The sequence below is a fragment of the Notamacropus eugenii genome, chromosome 4, assembly GCF_028372415.1.
Source record: "Notamacropus eugenii isolate mMacEug1 chromosome 4, mMacEug1.pri_v2, whole genome shotgun sequence".
NCBI lineage: Eukaryota > Metazoa > Chordata > Mammalia > Diprotodontia > Macropodidae > Notamacropus > Notamacropus eugenii.
The window spans coordinates 44,556,778-44,566,656 of NC_092875.1; positions in this window are offsets into that span (position 1 = coordinate 44,556,778).

Sequence of the window (9,879 nt, forward strand, 5' to 3'; positions counted from 1 at the left end):
GCTGCCCACTTGCCCCAAAGATCACAAAATCACAGAATCAGAGAGTTAGAAGGGACCTCAGAGATGGTGCCAAATAAGACTGCCCCAGATTCAATGATTTTTGTCATCGTCAGGGAAAATGGACAGTATCAGCAAAGTTAATGAAACGCCATAGAAGGAACATATGGCCTCACTAGAACAGATCAGGCTGGGGGGCCAATTCCAGGAACAGAAAAGAGTAATCCAAGCTGGGCACCCTGCCTGGCCCTCAGAAATTGAAGGCTCTTCAGATGGGGAGAGTGGGAGAGGCTTGTGGAGGCCAGCCAGGTGAAAATGGAGAGAGCTGGATGACTAGGTAGCTTATTTTCATTGCAACTGTATTAAGCTCCAAGATCTTTCCTAAGAGCTAAATTTTTGGTCCCTGGCCCTTAAATATCTCCATGGGAGAGCTCCCCAGAATGCAGATTATGAATATGACTTTTAAATATGGTAAGAGTATTTATGCAAGTCTAAAACAGGGACAGAGAGATTGAGACAGAAAGAGATACAGAGAAGGAGATAGGGATAGAAGCAGGAAGAGACACAGAGAGACAGAGACAGACTGAAACAGGGAAATGAGGAGGGGAGGGAAAGGCAAGAAAGGAGAAAAGGGAAAGGGATAACAAAAATAATGATTCACATTTCTATAACATTGACATATTTTTTTTTCTTACAATAACCCCGTGAGGTAAGTAGTATATTGTTATCCCCATTTTACAGTTGAGAAAACAGGCTCAGAGGATGAAATCAATTTTGCTCGAGGTGAATGAGTTTTTGACCCCAAATCTCCAGGCTCAATAGCCAAAGCTCTTTCCACTACATTGTATCTCAAACAGAGAAAGCAGAGAAATAAAGAATGATGGAGAAAGGCTGACGGACAAAAAACGGGTCTTAAAGAAAATGGCAGACAAAGAGAAGATATCAGAAAACACCATTAAATGGAGAGTAACTGAGAACACAACAGCGCTGTACAGCTCACCAAGAAATACAACGAACCAGAACAGACCTCCCCCCACACTACCTACTGTTCAGTTCCCTTTTACAACTTCTCCTTTCCCTTCACTGGAAAACTTCCCAAACAAGTCATCTTTATTCACTGCATCTACTCCCAGTGGCCTTTTCACAATCCTTACTTTTTAGTGTGTTTATGAAGTACCTACTATGTGCCAAGCACTTTGGTAAGTGCTCTACAAATACACATTTTAATATTTACAAATACTATCTCTCTCCCCCCCCCCCATTTTACAGATGAGGAAACTGAGACAGAAACTGAGAAAAGTATAAAAGTGACTTACCTAGAATCACAGAGCTAGAAAGTGTCAGAGGACAGGTCTGAACTCAGGTCTTCCTGACTCCAGATCCAGGGTTCTAGCCTCTTTACCACCTAGCTTCTTGATACCTCCGAAGCATCTCTTGTTTTTTTCCCACCCCTTTTTCCTTAACACATTCTTCTTCCACTTCATTCAATTCAATAAGCCTGTATTAAGCACTGCCTATGTGTATCATCCATGACATGTACTTACTGGCTTTGTGACCCTGGACAAGTCACTTGTTCAAGTCTTCAAGCACCTCTTTAAGAGTGTAAATCCCAAAGAAGGTGTTGATTTACATTGGGAGGGGGAATTTCCTCATTTCCCAGTTCCCCATATCAGTAAAATCACAAACACAGTTCTTCACCCTGCTCTATGCACCAGGCACTGTGCTAGATGTTGGAAATATAAAGACAAAACATGAAATAGGTCATGCCCTCAGGAAGCTTATGATCTTAGGGAGGGGGAAAGAGACAACATGTACAGAGAAAATTATATGCAAAATATAATCACAGTAGTTTCCTCAGGGAAAGCAGAGATCTAACATGAAAGACAGTTTGTAATGATAGAACAGATTGAGTTTCAGAGGACAAAATGGAAGGGAAGAGTTAAGTCAGCCATTGGAACAGATGAGTCTGAGGGAGCAGGGTTCTGGGTGAACAGAGAGGGGAATTCAGTCTGGGCCATCCATCACAAGGATTTTGAGAAGCAACATGGGAACAGATTGTGATGTCCTTCATAGTACCTATGATGATATTGACTTGATTATACATCCTTGATCAAAGGTAGAAGAAAACCCAGGAGGAGTGGTAGTGGTGGTATTACAATGTCCCTGGTCATGCCTGGGGGTCAAGGCAGGGGTCAGAATTGTTCTAGGCTCTGGATACTTATAGAGAGATAAGATATGTTTATATAATTAACCTTCCAATCCATAGCCAGATCACTGTGTTTAGCACAGTGCTTGGCATACAGTAAGCACTTAATAATTGTTTATTAATTAATAGATTGATTGAAATTAGCTTTATCCCAGGTCTTATGTCAGTACCAAATCATGCTAGGTCACTCCATGGCACTGATTTCTCTTGATTTCCACCTTCTACATGGCAACCAAATGGGGTTAGTCATCATCCTCCCAAATCCTCCCCTCCTCCCAAAAATCATCCTCCCATCATCCTTCCAAATATGCTTATAAAGACAAGCTTTATCTTGGCTCATGCTAATCCCTCTACACTAAATACACTTACTTCCTACAATTTATTTCTTCTAAATCCTCAGCATCCTCTAAGCTCCAGTTCAATTACAGCTAACTAGCTAGCATTTATATTGCAAAGTGTTTTATGAATGTTGCTTCATTTGATCTTCACATCAACCTTGTAAATTAGATGCTATTATTATTGCCTTTTTACGGAGGAGAAACTGAGGCTGGGAGGGTGTGACTTTCCCAGGGTCACAGAGCTAAGTAAGTGTCTGAGGCAGGATTTGAACTTAGATCTTCCTACTTAACGAGTCCAGCTCAGCCTCTTGCAAAAAGTCTTTCTTGTCCTCTGAATTTCCAGGGCATTCTGTTTATGTCTTTTTTCTTTCACCTAATCTACCTTTGATTTATAATTACTCTAAATTTCTTAGGCCAGAGCAGTATTGTGATCTATGGAATGAACAGTGAAATGAGTGGCAGTCAAGACCCTTAAATCTTGGCTCTAATAGGAACCTAAGATAAGTGATTTCCCATCTCTAGTATCCTTCCTTTTCTTCTCTTTAAAAAGATTAGACTAGGTTAACTCTAAGGTCCCTCAAGATTTAGCAATTTATTCTATGAGGCCTGAGGTTCTATCTCATTGATTTTTGACTACCACAAAATGTTAAAAAAGAAGCTCTCTAGCCTCTGTGGAAGAATTAGGAGAGGACACAGCCAAGAATCACTCAAGTGGGAGCTAGATCGAGGGTACAAATTTTTTTTTTTTTTTTACCTAGGAGAAGTTCATAGGAACATAGAGCTAGACCTAAAGTAATATGAAGCCATTTAATCTGATGCCTTCATTTATAAATGAGGAAAATATTACATGACTTTAATCACAGCAATCATATCTAGTAAGCATTGGAGGTCGGATCTGCCCCCAGGTCTTCGAGTGCCAGATACAGTGTTCATTCCACTGCACCAGCCTAAGTTGATAATAAAGCATTGTCTGGGATCCTTGCTGTAACATATAGATGTTGGCTTTGTTCTGACATTGAAGGTGTCTCTTTTTATAAAGTAGAACTGATCTAATTTAATACCCATTCGGAGATCATAGATTAAGTCATAGAAAGGCATACACTTGAGATTCATCTATGGACTTGGCCTTAAAAAAAAAAAGCAGCCACAGAACCTTTGATTCTCCTCCTTGTTCCTCTCCTCTCTTCTCTTTTCCTTTCCCCTCCCTCTTTTTCTCACCTTTTTCCTTTCCTTCTCTCTCCTACCTATTCTTCTCTCCTCCCTCCCCCCACCCTGGTCTGTCTGTCCCTGTCTCTATGTCTGTATCTACATTTGTTTCTTTCTGTCTCTGTCTCTGGATGTTCCAAATTGAGGAAATGAGATGAGTAAAGGATTAGAGATCTTTCTTTCTCTGTCTCTCTGTGTGTCTCTGTATCTGTCTGTCTCTGTGTCTGTCTGCCTCTCTCCTCCATCATTTCCTATAAACTTACATATCATTTTTTTTTTTTGCAAAAAATGCCCATATATATATGCACCTAGTCCCAATCTTTCTCTTCAACCCCAGCCACTTCTTACCAGCTGCCTGCTGTATGTCTCCTTGCTATCTCAAATTCAACACTTTTGATATGGAACACAAGATTGTCTGACCCACATTTACCAATTCTCTTCCAAACTTCCCTGTCTATTTCAGATGAGGGAACTATGGTGTTCCTAGGTCCATAGGTGCAAAATTTCAGATATATACATGATTCGTCACCTTCCCACCTCACCTTCCCACTCTGAATCAGTTTCAAAGTCTTGTCAGTTCAATTTCCTTGAAATTTGTTCCTTCCAGGACTTCTCCACTCACAGTTATCATCCTAGTTTAGGTATATATTACCTCTTACCTGGATAACTGTAAAAGTCGTGTGGGGGCGCTCTATTTCCATTCCCGCTCCCTCTCCAATATATTAATCCTCTAAACAAAGGGGTCCATAGATAGATTTTAGTGATTTCATGAACTTAAATTATATATAATAAAATAATATATAATAAATTTAAATAAAATTTTTAAAAATTTAGCATTTCCTCAGTTATTTAAAATATAATTTTGATAAGGATTCCATAGACCTCTGTGTGTTCGTCCTTCATTGCTGAAGAAGATTATGCCATCAGAGAAATGATGACATGACTTGCACTTGACTTTGTTTTGAGTGAGGGAGGGCTGTGCAGGTCACCAGCCTCACTTCTCCTCAGAGCCATCTGAATCCAGTGACCAGATATTCATCAGGATGACTGGAGATGACCCAGGATGAGGCAATTGGGGTGAAGTGACTTGCCCAAGGTCACACAGCTAGTGAATGTCAAGTGTCTGAGGTGAGATTTGAACTCAGGTCCTCCTGCACTGTGCTCTATCCACTGCACCACCTAGCTGCCCCATGAACCACAGAAGGCTCAACACAATTACCAAAATAGTCTTCCTTAGGCGTAAGCCTGACCATGTTACTCCCTAGTTCAAAAATGTTCAGTAGCTCCCCATTGCCTCTATGGGAAAATAAGAAAAACAAATTTTCAGCCTGACTTTTCAGGTCTTCTGCACTCTGACTTGCACCTACCTTTCCAGACTTACTGAATTCTCCTCCTTTACTTAAACTTTATATTTCAACCAAAGTGAAAAACTATTCCCCAAATTCAACTTTTCATGCTCTTTCTCTCTGTGTTCACACAAGCCATCCCCTATGCCTCAATGTACTCCCTCCTTATCTCTGCTTCTCTATTTGCATGTCTTCAAAGCCTAACTCACATGCCACCTCCTCTGCGAAGCCTTCCCTGATTTTACCTCTATGAGTCTTCTCTCCTTCTCAATTTTCTTTGATATATATGTATGTATGTATGTGTGCATACACACACAGACACACACAGATGTATGTATATATACATATATAAATATATCATAAGAAAAATATACATACATAAACATAAATACATGTACATAACATATTATATATGTGTGTATACATACATACATACATACATATGTATGTATGTGTATATATATATATATATATATATATATATATATATATATATATATATATAAACTTATGTATATGTGTTTTACCACTAACAAAATGTAAGTTCCTTGATGGCAGGCACTATTTCATTTGTGCCTTTGCATGCCCAATTCCTAAAACAGCACATTATACTGTTATTAATTGGCAGGTTAATAAATATTTATTGAATTAGAAGAGAAATAGCCACAGCTGAAAGGCACAAATGAGGGTGGTGTTTTACACAGAGAACTGGGCTTGCATTATTGGAGGGAAGACTGCACATCTAGAAAACACCTCCAAGAAAACAGCCAGGTGGTGTAGTGGGTAGAGTAGCGGACCTGGAGTCAGGAAGACCCTTGTTTAATCCTGCCTCAGACACTTAGTATCTTAGCAAGTCATCCAAACTCCCTTTGCATCAGTTTCCTCAGTGAGGAAGGGGTTGGATTCAATGTTTCCTTCCACCTTCAAATGTATGTTCTCAAGGAACCATGTAGTCCCAAGAGTGGGGTTAGCCACAGGGATCCACAGATGGCATTGGATAAAGTTATCAATGAAGTAATGAGGAGTTCTCAGACCATTGGAGGAATCTGGGGACCAAGCCTCCTGGACACAGAGGAGTTCCTAGACAGCACTGAATTCCGGAATCTAGCCTCTTGGAGAGAAAAGGGGAGACTTTCTGGAAAGTACCAAATTCCTGGGTTGATGAGATCACAGATGAATCAAAGTATTGACACACTGTCTGGCACAGGGCCTGGCAAAGAGAAGAATTCTTTATAAATTGAAGTTGAACGAATAAAGAAATCAGTAATTAAAGCAAGATATTTCTTAGAGACCCCAAATGAGCTCGGATCGTAGACTCTGTCCTCTTGAGCTAACTTCTCAAGGATCGTTACTTTACTAAGATGGCATAACTATGAATCTCAAGGGCAACTGTAACAACCTACCTGTAACAGCTGTAAACTCAGGATAAAAATATCTTATTTCCGGAATCTTCAGTCTCTCAAAATTCAAAGAGCTATGCATTAAAGGGTCACCACCTCCCTAAAAACAAACTATGACAGGAAACATAAGGCAGTGAAGAACAGGAGAAAGGAATAAGCTATCCGTGTTAGATGGAGGAGCCAAGACACTAAAATCATGAATCCAGTGAAAGAGACATTTGCTGCACTGGACCATACATCCCAAATCAACAGCAGGGTGGGGGAGGCATGTAAAGGAGATCCTATGGAATGCTTCTATTTGATCTCTTTGCCTTGACCTACCCCACTCCAGTCATCCATCACTCAACTGTCACACTGAACTTCCTAAAGCATTTGCCAATCCATACCTCAGCTCAGGCTCTTGCATGAACCTGGGATAAGGGATTTTCCCTGTCTGGGCCCTTTCCCCCCGACCTTTACAGTAAAAAGAATGGACCGTGTTCATTCTAAGGTCCTTTCAAGATTTAGCAATCTATTCTACGAGATTTGGGCTCTCTCTCCTTCATTTATTTTTGACTATCACAAAATGTTAAAATAGAGGTTCTCTAGCCTCTATAGAAGATTTAGGAAAGGACACAGATAAGAATCACTCATGTGTGAACTAGATCAAAGATGTAATTTTAGGGAACTGCAAATTTTTATTTGGGAGGAGTTCACAGGAATGTAGAGTTAGAGCTGAAGTGACCTGAGGCCATCTAGTCTATAGATCTCACAGGGAAACTATTTTATGCTCCCCTAATTTGCCTGTAACATCACCTTTTATGTCCAAATCAAGTACCCAGCTTGACTTATCTTGGTATAATGGTGTGAAATATTGGTCTATGCCTAGTTTACACTGAACTGCTTTCTAGTTTTCCCAGTGATTTTTGTCAAATGACAAGTTTTTTTGCTCAAAATCTTGGATCTTTGAGTTTAAAAACACCTGCTTGGAATAGCCATTTGCTACTATTATGTACCTAATCTAGTTCACTGATCCACCACTTTATTTTTTTTTTTTTTGCAAATACCAGATTGTTTTCATGATTACTGCTTTGTAATATAGTTTTTCCTCACACAGGGCCAAAATCTACCTCTCTTCAACTTTTATCCCTTGTTCCTGGTTCTACCCATTGGGGCCAAGAGGAAAAATGCTAATTCTCTCTAACATGATAGTACTTTTAGCTATTAATAATAATTTTAAATATATAATTTATTTTATTTTCTGTTTACAACATTCACTTCCACAAGATTTTGAACTTCAAATTTTCTCCCCATCTCTCCATACCCCCCACTCCAGGACAGTGTGCACCTCAACCACCCCTTTCCCTAATTTGCCCTCCCTTCTATCACTCCCCCTTCTCTTATCCTCCTCCCCTCTATTTTCCTGTAGGGCAAGATAGATTTCTATACCCCATTGCCTGTACATCTTATTTCCCAGTTGCATGCAAAAACAATTTTTAACATTCACTTATAAAGCTTTGAGTTCCATTTCTCTCCCTTCCTTCCTCCCCACCCACTTTCATTGACAGAGCAAGCAATTCGATGTAGGTCATGTATGTGCAGCCATGCAAAGCACCTCCATAACAGTCATGTTGTGAAAGACTAACCACATTTCCCTCTATCCCATTCTGACCTCCATTTATTCCAATCACTCCCTTGAACTGTCCCCCCATAATAGTGTTTGCTCCTGATTATCCCTTCCCCCATTCTGCTGTCCCCTCCCTCTCCTATCTTGTCTTCCTGAAAGGTGAAATAGATTTCCACACACAATTGAATGTGTGTTATTCCCTCTGTAAGCCAAATCTGATGAGAGTAAGGATTTCTTATTCCCTTTCACCTCCCCCCTCTTCCCCTCCATTGTAAAAGCTCCTTCTTGCCTCTTTTATGTGAGGTAATTTGCTACATACTATCTCTCTTTCTCTCTCTCTTCTAGTACATTCCTCTCAACAGTTATTTTTATTTTTTTAGATATTCTCCCTTCATATTCAGCTTACCCTGTGCCCTCTGTTTACACACACACACACATACATACATATACATACCCATATATAATATACACATATATAATATACACATACATGCATACACATACACACTATATATTCCCTCTAACTATCCTAATACTGAGAAAGGTCTCATGAGTTACAAATATCATTTTTCCATATAGGAATGTGAATGCTCAACTTTAATGAGTCCCTTATGACTTCTCTTTCCTGTTTACTTTTTCATGCTTCTCTTGATACTTGTATTTGAAAGTCAAATTTTCCATTCAGCTCTTGTCTTTTCAACAAGAATGCTTGGAAGTGCTCCAGATCATGCTCCCCTCTCACTGAGATGAGAGAGTTTCCTCACTGACCTTTCAAGCTATCTTTGAAGTTTGTGAGTTGAGAAGTTTGGAAACAGCAGCAGCTGCCAGTGATTCAACTACCAATGATTCAGTACCCTGAAACCTGCTCCAGTCTTGTCTGTGCAGGAGCAACATGGGCTTGGCTTCACTCCAAGCCTGGTGCAATTGACTCTTCCTGTTGGTCTTCCGGATTGTCTGAGCTGGAAATCTGTTTCACTTTATCATTTAGTGTCTTCTGTTGCTCTAGAACTTGCTCAGAACAATTTTTACAGGTATTTTGAAGGGTTTGGGGGGTGTGAGCTCAACCAGGTCACCGCTTTTACTCGGCTATTTTGGCTCTACCCCTCAATTAATAATAAATTTTAAAAACCTCACACTTCTAGGGTACTTTATACTTGGTTGTTGTTCAGTCACGTTAGTTGTGTCCAACTCTCCTTGACCCCAGTTGGGATTTTCTTGGCAAAGATACTGGAATGGTTTGCCTTTTTTTTCAGATGGGGAAACTGAAACAAACAGGACTAAGTGATTTGCACAGGGTCACACAGCTAGTAAATGTCTGAGGCTACATTTGCACTGAGGAAGATCCTGACTCCAAACTTTGATACTCTATCCATTGTACCACCTAGCTGCCCATTTTAAGCTTTCAATAGTACTTCATGCATATTATCTCATTTGATCCTCACAACAAACCTGGGAGGTAGGTGCTATTATTACTTCCATTTTACATTTGAGAAATTTGAGGCAGTCAGAGGTTAAGTGACTTGCCCAGGGACACATAGCTAATAAGTGTCTGAAGTTAGTTTGAACTCAGGTCTTCCTGATTCCCGACCCACTAGAGTGCCACCTAGTTGCCAACAATTATCCTCTCCCTACCCCCATCCCCTTTTCCTTTCTTTCAGGATCAGCATCTTCAATCATGGATGAACTATCTGTCAGTGAGAGGTAGTGGGTACAGACTCATCCTCAGAGCCAGGAAGACCTGCATTCAAAACCTGCCTCTGGTTTATAATGGCTATTCTAT